General features: G+C 41.0%; 1 pseudogene; it reads right to left on the bottom strand.

Moving 5' to 3' along the window:
• Positions 1-7284: 7284 nt before the first annotated feature.
• On the bottom strand, positions 7285-8203 carry LOC136322400 (procathepsin L pseudogene; annotated as a pseudogene).
• Positions 8204-12094: the final 3891 nt, after the last annotated feature.

A 12094-nucleotide genomic window follows, 5' to 3' on the forward strand; every position in this document is an offset into this window, starting at 1 on the left:
TGGGTTTACCTCTTTTTTGCAGATGAATTCTAGTTTCAAGGCTTTATGATCAGAAAATATGCTTGGTACAATTTCAATTTTTCTGAATTTGCTGATGTTATTTTTGTGGCCCAACATATGGTCAATTCTTGAGAATGTTCCAAGTACACTAGAGAAAAATGTATACTCTGGCACTTTGGGATGAAATATCCTGTAGATGTCTATCATATCCAATTGTTCTAGTGTTTCATTTAAGGCCAATATTTCTTTATTGATTTTCTGTTTGGATGAATGATCTAAAGCCGTCAGCCGTGTATTGAGGACTCCAAATATGATTGTATTTTCGTCGGTTTTTGTTTTTAGGTCAGTCAGTAGCTGTCTTATATATTTTGGTGCTCCTTGGTTTGGTGCATATATATTAAGAAGTATTATGTCTTCTTGATTCAATGTCTCCTTTATCATTATGAAATGACCGTTTTTGTCTCTGATCACCTTTGCCATCTTGTAGTCAGCATTGTTAGATATGAGTATTGCAACAACTGCTTTTTTTTTTTAGATGTTATTTGCTTGGAGTATTATTTTCCAACCTTTCACTTTGAATTTATTTTTATCCTTGCAGCTTAGATGTATTTCTTGTAGGCAGGATACAGTTGGATTTTTTTTAATCCATTCTGCTACCCTGTGTCTTTTTATTGTTAAGTTCAATCCATTTACATTTAGTGTAATTATTGACATTTGAGGGTTTCCTATTGCCATTTTATATATTGCTTTCTGATAGTTTTGTATCTTGTTTAGTTCTCTTTTATTTTTCTATCATTTGTTTTTGTTTGGTTGTAATCCATACTTTTTTTTTCCTGTTACTTCATTTTTCAAGCCATGTACTTCTGTGTTGGTTTTTTCAGGTTTGATAATGGAAAGCATACATATCATGTTCATTGTAGAACATTATTTCATGAGTGCTTCTGCACTGCATCCTCCTTTGCTACTGTTAACCTTTGTCCTCTCCCTTTTTTTGTTTCTTTGTCACAGATTAATCTTGTTTTTATTATAATCTTGATGGAGGTTTTACTTGTAGTTTTATTTTGTTTTGTTCTTTGTGTCTGGTCAGAAAACCTCCTTTAGTATTTCCTGAAGTGGAGGTTTTCTGGTGATAAATTCTCTCATCTTTTCTGTATCATTCTGTGAATGTTTTTATTTCTCCTTTGTATTTGAAGAATAGCTTTGATGGTTATAGTATTCTTGGGTGGAAGTTCCTCTCTTTCAGAACTTTAGATATTTGGGTCCGCTATCTTCTAGCTTCTAGAGTGTCTGCTGAGAACTCTGTTGATAATCTAATGGGCCTTTCTTTATATGTTGTATTCCTCTTTTTCCTGGCTGCCTTGAGAACTTTTTCTTTGTCATTAGTTTGTGCCAATTTTATTATGATGTGCCTTGGAGTAGGTTTGTTAGGTTAAGATAACTGGGTATTCTGTTTGTTTCTTGAATTCAAGGCTTTAGTTCTTTCCACAGGCTTGGGAAGTTCTCATCTATTATTTGTTTGAATATGTTCTCAATTCCATTTTCTCGCTCTTCTCCTTCTAATATACCCATTATTCTTATGTTGCTCTTTCTGATGGAGTCAGACAATGCCTGTAGGGCTATCTCATTTTTTAAATTCATGAGTCTCTCTCCTCTTCTCTCTGTAGTGCCTCTAGTTGTCTTTCTTCTAAGTCATTAATTCTCTCTTCTATCTGGCCTGTTCTATTGGCTAAGCTTGTTACCTTGCTTTTCAGTTCACGAATTGAGTTTTTCATTTCTGTTTGATTTGTTTTCATAGTTTCAATTTCCTTGGTCATGAATTCTTTCTGTTCATTGAATTGTTTTTTGAGCTCCCTAAATTGCCTTTCTGTGCTTTCTTGTATATCCCTGAGTATTTTTAGTACTTCAATTTTAAATTCTCTGTCATTCAACTCCACGATTTTCAAGCTATTGAAACTTTTTCTGTAGATTTTTCCTCATCTATCTGAGCTACATCTCTGTCTTTTGTATCCATGATATTTGATTTCTTTTTTCTTAGTGGCATTTGAGTGGTATTGTTAATAACTGCCGCGGACCAGCGCAGCTTCCAAATAACGGTGTGGAATTGAGGAAACACACTTTGTCAGAACAAAACCGATGGGACCAGGAGGACTCCTCAAACTGCCTGGCAGCATCTGAGTGCCTCACAGCCCCAGTTCGCTTTATTATATGGACCTATGCAAATCAAGGACCCTGATACAAAGTTGCACATCAAAGGCTAAGACAGGAACTCTCCCAAGGCAAAAACAGGATACATTAGTGAAATTTACAAACATCTGAAACAAACAGAGTCAGAGGAAGGGTATGTATATTGCTTCCTGCAACCCAAGGAAGGAAGTGGAGTGGGTGCAAACACTCAGCATCAAAGCCAAATATGGAGATGGAGGGGGGAGAACTTAGCCTTTTGCTAAGCCTTGAATCTATAATGGCTTCCTGCCATTAACGGTCCACAACAAATAACAGTTATAAGAGTTGAGAAAATGCAGTGAATGATTGAAAATTCTATTGTACTAACTGAAACAAAATATGTAGAAGGAATGCTTGAGTTGAGGGAAAGTGACAAAGAGGCAAGAACCCAAAAAATGCCATAAGGAAATAATTTGGATCAAGAATAAAATAATTTTTCTGTAAATGACAGTCAAATAAGAGACTTAGTGTAAGAGAAGAGAAGTAAAAGGGGAAAAAATACACAGTGAAAAATGAAAATTCTACTGTATTAAGTGGAAAAATACATAGAATGGAGAGCCAAAGTTGGAGGAAATGCTAAAGAGATAAAAAATGAAGTAAAAAGCACAGAAAATACCCCCCAAAATTGAATTCAGAATAAAATAATTTGTGGGTGACATTTTTATGAGATAAAAAGTGAGAGAGAAAAGAAGAAACAAAAAGAAAGAGTGAGAGAGAGAGTGAAAGAAAGAGAAGGAGAGAAAAGAAAATTAAATTAAGTTTTTTTGGAATGTAACACTCATAGAAAAAAAAGAATGGGAAATGTAACACCTATGGGTAATAAAGTTCAAAATGAAAAGAAAGGAAAAGAATAAAAAGGAAAGAGGATAAAATGACCAAGGTGGAAGGAAAAAAAAAGATAAAAATATACAAGAAAAAAATGGAAAAAGTTATAAAGACTGCAGATTTTCTCTAGTTTTGAGAGGTTATCTTCTTTCTTTATTTTTTTTCTTCTCTCTCTCTCTCTCTTTTTATTTTTATTTTTTATTTTTCTGAAGTTGGAATCAGGGAGGCAGTCAGACAGACTCACGCATGTGCCCGACCGGGATCCACCCGGCATGCCCACCACGGGATGATGATCTGCCCATCTGGGGTGTCGCTCTGCTGCAATTAGAGCCACTCTAGCACCTGAGGCAGAGGCCACAGAGCCATCCTCAGCACCTGGGCAAACTTTGCTCCAATGGAGCCTTGGCTGCGGGAGGGGAAGAGAGACACAGAGAGGAAGGAGAGGGGGTGGGGTGGAGAAGCAGATGGGCGCTTCTCCTGTGTGCCTTGGCTGGGAATCGAACCCAGGTCCCCCACACGCCAGGCCAACACTCTACCTCTGAGCCAACTGGCCAGGGCCTCTTCTCTCTCTTTTTGGCTGGTGGTGCTGTACCCCAGGTTCTGCCCCTGTGGCACTCTTAGGCAGAGATTTGCAGTTGATGTGTTGTATGGTGATGACATAAACTAGACCTTAGTCATATTGGTAGGCGGGGCTTGTTAGCGTTTGCAGGCTCCGACAACAGGACAGTCCATTTTCCCTGAACCAGCAGTTTGGGGATCCAGCTGTGAAGTTGCCCCAGCCACTGCCTGGAGGGCACGAGGTTCTAAGAGCTGCCAAACCCCCTTCTAGCCCCACTGGTAAGGATTTGCCAGCCAGAGCCTCCAGCATAATCAGGAAGGGCTGGGAGCCGATTTCGTGGTGTCTTTATATGAGCCTCTGGGCATATCTAGCATGCCTAAGCACTCCGTGGGTCTACTCTCCTCAGGCTTTTTGCACTTTGTAACCTGTATCAGCTGGCAGGAAGATGCCCCAGTCACTGCCTGCAGAGGAAGAGGTCCTAAAAGCTGCCAAGTCCCTCCTCCAGGTTTGTTCAAACCACAACTCTGTGTATGAAAGCTTTGTCAACCAGAGCCACCAGCTCAAACAGGCAGGGGAGTGAGCTGATTTCTGGTTCTAGTTAAATTTGCCTCAGTGCTTCATGGTCTGCTCTCCACAGGCTTCTCCTTTGTTGGGAAGCCTACAGCCCAGCCCGCCCAACTTCCACAGTGTTCTCTGAGGTCTGTTCCATGGGATTGTACTTTTTAACCTGTATCGGCTTGCTGGAAGTAGCCCCAGCCACTGCCTGCAGAGCAAGAGGCCCTGAGAACTATCAAGTTCCTCCTCCAGGTCTGTTTAAATCACAGGCCTGGGAAAGAAGGTTTTGTCAGCCAGAGTCACCAGCATAAACCCGCCAGGCAGTGAGCAGGCTGCGGATTAGGCTTCTTTCAGCACTCCGCGGATCTGCTCTCTAGAGGCTGTCTGCGTTCCCTTTCCCCCACCACTTTCACAGTTCTCTTTCCTGGATGTTGGGCAGATAAAATATATTATGCTCACTTTGTTAAAGATGGCGCTTCCCATGTGGAAGCCCGTCACCCAGGTTATGATAGTAATTGCCCTTCTTGCTCGGGATGGGCATGATTATATTAATGTGTGTTGGAGGAGAAGAGTGATTATGTCTAGGAGGAGTTCATGCTAGAGGAGAGCAGAGAAAGGCCACGTGGAGGAGAGGAGAGGCAGCCAAGATGGCAGAGCACTGAAGGAGAATCCAGTTTGTGCAGAGTTTGTGCAGACAGAAGGAAATGGGGAACAGAGATGAATAAGGCTAGTGAGCTAGAAACATTTGATTGTAGGAAACTCAGATAAGTCAGTAGCTTTTTGAGCACTGAATGAGTGGGTTTTGGAGCCCAGTGTGTGTTTTTACTTGCCCACTGGGTGCAAGCTAGGATTAAAGGTAATGGCCCACCAGTTATTGGCTCTGTTGTTTCATTATCGTCTATCCGAATCTAATGCGAACCTGCATGGGCCAGGTGGCTGTGATGGTGGCCATGACTACTGGCTTTACCCTGGGAATATGCTTTGTTCGCCTGGATGGTTGGCGGAAGCGCCGTGCCCATAGGGAAGCCAGTTCGCACACTTCTGGTATGCTGTCGTTCAGGGAACCAAGATTATATAGACACTCTGGTCACAGCCCATGCAGAGGGTCACTGCTGACAGTGTCCAGCCCAGCCCCTGCCTTCCAGGAATGCAGGAGCCCACGCCTGAAGCGCCAGGTGGATCCACTCGCACACTGCCCGCGCTTGTTGACCGGGAGACGGAGTAAACAAGACAACTGCTCACCCACCTCTGCCAGGGTCTGCCGCTGGCATTAGCTCCACGTGGGCTGAGTTGCGGGCATACCCTATCCTCAGTTTCAACGTCTCTGCCCTAGTCCAGCTTTTTCCGCGCCCCCAGCCCTCCCTTCCTCTCAGTTCCAAGTGAAAGCAGCCCTTGCTCAGGTCAGTGAGGAAAGCGGAATACTCCATTCTCTGTCTTATTTCCTTCAGAGTGGATTATATATTCAGCCACCTTTTCACCCAATCGTACCTTTGTTTAATGTATGTGTATTTCAGATGATCCTGTGATTGTTTTTCTGACTCTAGTTGTTGAATTTGTTGAAATTTCAGGGAGAGGTCTCGGGAACACCCCTCACGGCACCATTTCTCTGACGTCACCTAGATTTAGATTTTTAAAAGGAATCTTTTTCTCTGCCTCTTTAATGTGATCTCCCAACCAACAAATCAGCAAATATTTTTTCAAAAAGTATATAAATTGCCTGCTGAAAAACTAAGAGAATGTGTCTGTCTAATTAAACAAAATTTATACGTCATAAATAAAAACTGCCTAATTTGCCTGACCAGGTGGTGGTGCAGTGGATAGAGCGTCGGACTGGGATGCAGAAGACCCAGGTTCGAGACCCCGAGGTCGCCAGCTTGAGTGTGGGCTCATCTGGTTTGAGCAAAAGCCCACCAGCTTGAACCCAAGGTCGCTGGCTCCAGCAAGGGTTACTCGGTCTGCTGAAGGCCTGCGGTCAAGGCACGTATGAGAAAGCAATCAATGAACAACTAAGGTGTTGCAACGTGCAATGAAAAACTAATGATTGATGCTTCTCATCTCTCTCCATTCCTGTCTGTCTGTCCCTGTCTATCCCTCTCTCTGACTCACTCTCTGTCTCTGTAAAAAAAAAAAAAAAAACTGCATAATTATCAGGTAACTGATGAGAAGGTGGATGGAGAACTTTTATCACTGAGAGAAAAAGTGTTTGATACTACTAATGATACTATAACATATATCATATATATCCCCAACATTCAGGAGCAGCTTAGCTTTAAATTGTTGGGGTTTTTAAAGTTATAGATAGAAAGAAAAAAAGGAAGGGAAAGAAAAACAAAAGAAAGAAGAAAGAGTGAAAGGAAGAGTTCAAGGAAGGAAGGAAGGAAGGAGAAAGAAAGAAAGAAAGAAGGAAAGAAAGAAAGAGTAATAAATTAATTAAAAGAAAAAAGAGCAAAGTCCACTACTTTTTCTTTTTTTACTTTAAAATTAAGTTTTATTTTAAAAGCTTAAACATCATACATCCTTTTAAAACAGGAAAATTCAAAAGTTATTCGGCAAGTCAATTACACAAAGCTGTTTGTGGCAGTAATTAAAGAAGTGGTAACTTTTTTTTTTTTTAAAGAGACAGAGAGAGAGTGGGATAAATAGGGACAGACAGGAACAGAGAGAGATGAGAAGCATCAATCATTAGTTTTTCATTGAGAAACCTTAATTGTTCATTGATTGCTTTCTCATATGTGCCTTGACCATGGGGCTACAGCAGACCAAGAAATCCTTTGCCCTAGCCAGGGACCTTGGGTCCAAGCTGGTGAGCTTTGCTCAAACCAGATGAGCCTGCACTCAAGCTGGCGACCTACGGGTCTCGAACCTGGGTCCTCTGCATCCTGACGTTCTATCCACTGTGCCACCGCGTGGTCACGCAAGAAGTAGTAACATTTTAACAGTGTAAAATGTCACAGAATTCAACTCACTACTTGGATCTTCAATGATTCAAGTTTTTATCCCACACAATAGGTGTGATCAGTTTTAAGAAAAATTCTTTGGGTATTCTGTTCTCAGTCAAGTCCTTCTTTATCACCCCAGGGTGATAGAATAGCTGATGATGGTAGCAATACATAGTGGCTGTTCTAGTGTTTGGTCATCTTTATGTAGCCCTGTATAGCCCAGTCTGTACCCCAACTGTTCTTGACAAGCCAATATTTATTGTTATCAAATCTGCTCCTTCAAAGCCAAAGCCAACCACCAGAATGCCATGATCCAAGTCTTGGGTGCTACCGTCTGGATCATAATAATGCTTTCTTTATAGAATTGGAAGGTATCTTGGTCTGCATCTATATGTACATATCCCACAATAGCCACTGCCTTCATAAGGGACTTACTCCACTTATGATATCTACAAAGCCAGTGTCATTGGCAGCAGAATACTCGGATGTGTATTTGCGGGATTCAACCTTTGCGTAATGCTAAGATTCCTTTGTGTTCAGGCCTTGTTGTTCATTATGGAGGAACAATTCATATAGCCAACATTGCAGCTCTCAATGCCTTGAAACTGACAGCAGTCCACTGAGTTAAGCTCACTCAGCTGAATAAGTTTGCCAGTTTCCCAGAACATCTGTCTTTCTAAGGCACCAGTTGCACTAAAAGCCCAACAAAAATCACACAGCTCCCTTTCCTTCGCAGAAGTTACATAGCCTTTCTCTCTCCAGGCCACAGATGAGAGAATCTTTGCAAGGAGAGGTCCTCAGAACACATTCTCTTTCCCGTGCTCCTGGTTTTGAAGGCTATTTGTCACCTGTTTAAAATCTTCACCGGCCATATCACTAAGGGCATTCACTGCCATGGTGAAGCTGTTTACCTTGGCTGTACAGTATTTCTGACTGTACAGTTCTATCATTTCCATATTCTCTCACAGTGCTATCCTCTATATTTCTTTATTCACTCCATATTGTTCCCTGTGTATTGCTGTCCACTGGTACCTTGTGCATCCAAACTTCCATCAACTTTTGGAACAACTGAAACAATTTCCAGGCAAAGGGCAAAGAGTGAAAGATTTCATGTTTCAAAAACTTGCTGCAGGCACAGCTGCACAGACAAACCAACTGGTGTCGGTCCAGGTGTCTCCGAGGCCCATCACTATACTTTTTAAGCCTTAACCCTTTGCCTAGGTTTAGAAACTAAGCTTAAGCTTGTTAACATCCTTTTAATAATTGCACAGTCCCTTTCCCTATTACCAAAGAGACAAAAATGGCTTTAGTTTCAGAAAGATAATGCACCTAATAAGATGAATGAATACTCTGTGCTTTATAATGTACCATTCTGTTTAATATCCAGAAATAGCATGTGTTTACTATCAGTCCTTTTTAGTCTTTCAAGGTGATCACTGTACCTCAATTTCAAATGTAAACTTCTGGTCTATTTCACTAAAGCCATGGAAGATTGAATGGTATGTGTGTGTTGGGGGAGGGGATCTGTGTAGTTTTAGAAATATGCAAAATCAATGTAGTAATTTTTTGATGTGAAGGTAATATTGGTTGAAGTGTTTTTGAAAAGTCGTTTGTCCTTTCAACTCTTAAAATGACCTTTTTTTGCCATTTATAATTCATCAACCATTTTGATTTTCATCCTCATATTTATTAGTCAAGAACTTTAAGTCCCCAAATTATCCCAAGTCCAAAATACAAATAAATGTCATCAAAGAATTTAAACATTTCAGAAGGAGACCCTGGTGACTCAGAATTCAAGCTTCACTGTGTAGAGCATGCTAGGTATTAACATCAGTAAAACTGCTTAATACTGACAATATTTTGGTTGATACTTGTAGGAAAATGGCTGGAAATTAGACTGTTGTCCTGAGACAAGTCTTTGGTGTGGACTTTGGAACGCCAAGTCCTGTGGGGGGAAAATGCTGCCCCTGCAAGCACTGATAAGATTGTAAAGGAAACAGCTGATCCCTATAGCCTTTTCTCTACATACCTGAAAGGTATTAGTTAATTACCCTCCTCTGCACCTGAACCCAGGCTCTGCTAATTTGCTTGATGAGTAAAGACCAATAAATACGATGAGGCTGCAGATATCTGGGATCTCAGTCCTAGAGGAGTGCCTGTACCAATCTTTTCTGTATGTTGTATCTTATGTGTTTTTCTTAAGTCCTGCTGTGCCTTCCTCTCGTGTACACCCATTGCTGAGCTGGTCTCAGCAGTACTAATAATTATTACTAAAAATTCTTTTTCTGGGTGAAATTCCAGGCAGCCTTTTTTCAGTTCAATTTATGGCTAATTTAGTTGGTGAAATAATGTTGCAAAATTAATTCATCCAGCAGCCATTCCATTCATTGAATGCCTACTATGTACAAGAGCTGTGCTTTGCAACATGGCAGCCACCAGCCACACTGTACTGAATGCTTGAAAGATGGCTAGTGCAATTAAGAATTAAATGTTTTAATGTATTTATTTTTAATGAATTTAAATATAATAACTGATTCCGTTGGAAAACTTTCAGGTATGTTTGGAACCATTTGGGAGTGCAAACACACATTTTTTTTTTTTTTGTATTTTCTAAAGTTGGAAACGGGGAGGCAGTCAGACAGACTCCTGCATGCACCTGACCAAGATCCACCTGGCATGCCCACTAGGGGGCGATGCTCTGCCCATCTGGGGCGTTGCTCTGTTGCAACCAGGGCCATTCTAGCGCCTGAGGCAGAGGCCACAGAGCCATCCTCAGCACCCGGGCTAACCTTGCTCCAATGGAGCCTTGGCTGCGGGAGGGGAAGAGAGAGACAGAGAGGAAAGAGAGGGGGAGGGGTAGAGAAGCAGATGGGCGCTTCTCCTGTGTACCCTGGCCAGGAATCGAACCCGGGACTCCTGCACGCCAGGCCGATGCTCTACCACTGAGCCAACTGGCCAGGGCCCAAATTCACATTTTTAAACTTTTTAAAAAAAAATTATTTATTGATTTTAGAGATAGGAGAGAGAGAGAGAGGGAGATGAAGGGGTTACAGCAGTGTGTAGTAGCCCAGGGTTTCGAACTGGTGACCTCAGCATTCCAAGTCAAACCTTTATCCACTGTGCCACCACAGGTCAGGCCAATTTACATTTTTAAGTCTAAATGTTATGAAGCACAAATACAGTTAAAGTACTTACAATAAAAATTTAGCATTTTTTCAAAATTAAGGTATATTGTTGCCTGACCTGTGGTGGCACAGTGGATGAAGTCTCGACCTGGAGCGCTGAGGTCGCTGTTCCAGGCCCAGGGCTTGTCTGCTCAAGGCACATACGAGAATCAACTACACTTCCTTCCTCCTACTTCTCTCTCTCTCTCTCTCTCTCTCATCAATAAATAAAATCTTAAAAAGAAAAAAATATATATTTTTTTAAAAAAGGAACATTACTCTTTTATTTTATTTTATTTTATTTTTGTGACAGAGACAGAGAGAGTCAGAGAGAGGGACAGATATGAAGGAAGAGAGATGAGAAGCACCAATTCTTTGTTGGGGCACCTTAGTTGTTCATTGATTACTTTTTCATATGTGCCTTGATGAGGAGCAGGCCACAGCAGAGTGAGTGGCCTCCTGCTCAAACCAGTGACCCTGGGCTCAAGCCAGTGATCATGAGGTCATGTTTATGATCTATCTCATCCTCAAGCCAGCAACCTCAAAGTTTTGAACCTGGGTCCTCTGCATCCCAGTCGAACACTCTATCCACTGTGCCACTGCCTGGTCAGGCAAAAAAAGATATGCTGTAAGTGTAAAATAGCACTAGCTTTTGAAGACTCAGTGCAAAATCACTGAAATCTCTAACTAATATATTGATTACATACTGAAATGATAACATTTTTCATATTTGTGGTTAAATAAAATATATAATTAAAATTAATTGACCAGTTTCTTTTTATCTTTTAAAAATGTGGCTACTTGAGCCTGACCAGGTGGTGGCACAGTGGATAGAGTGTGAGACTGGGATGTGGAGGACCCAGGTTCGAATCCCCAAGGTTGCCAGCTTGAGTGTGGGCTCGTCTGGTTTGAGCAAAGCTCACTAACTTGAGCCCAAGATCACTGGCTTGAGCAAGGGGTCACTCGGTCTGCTGAAGCCCCTGGTCAAGGCACATATGAGAAAGCAGTCAATGAGAAACTAAGGTGCACAACAAAGAATTGATGCTTCTCATCTCTCTGCTTCCTGTCTGTTCCTATCTGTCCCTGACATAAAAAAAAATATGACTACTTGAAATTTTACATTACATATGTGGCTTGCATTATATTTTCATTGGACATCTCTGTGCTAGAGACCAGAGACAGAGTCAAAAATGGTTTAATCTATTCTTTGATCTCCAGTAGCCTATAACTTTAATTTTAATTAGCCTGAACCATTTGTTTTGACCATCTTCTTTGGCCATCAGTTACCCCACACACCTCACTGGTATACAGATATGTACACTGAGCCTAAAGATTGACATATGGATAAATCAACACAAATGTATTCATCCTACTAAAAAATATCAACCCAAAGGAAATTTTATACTGATGCTAGAATAAAAACATGGCTTTTTACATATAATTACTAATAAAGTTTTATTCTTTACTTTCAATACACTTCAACCTTCATCCTTTCATAGAATGTAATGGTTTCCTGCTTGACCCAAGTCTAATACTGTTCTCAATTTATTTATTAATATTTGAATATAGTCTAAAGAAATGGGAGTTTATTAGTTATCTATTATTGCTCAACATGTTACCCCAAAATTTAACAGCTTAAATCAAGGAGCAACTGTTATTCCACAGTTTCTCTGGGTCAGGAATCTGGGTGTGCCTTAGGTGGGTTCATCTGGCTCATAATCTCCCACAGGCTTCAATTAAAGCCAGACCCACAGGACTGACCAGGGAATGTCACCTTCTAAATTCTGTGGGAGAACTTCAAGTGGCAAAAAGCCTTTGTAAGTTTGAGG

Source organism: Saccopteryx bilineata, chromosome 2, assembly GCF_036850765.1.
Source record: "Saccopteryx bilineata isolate mSacBil1 chromosome 2, mSacBil1_pri_phased_curated, whole genome shotgun sequence".
NCBI lineage: Eukaryota > Metazoa > Chordata > Mammalia > Chiroptera > Emballonuridae > Saccopteryx > Saccopteryx bilineata.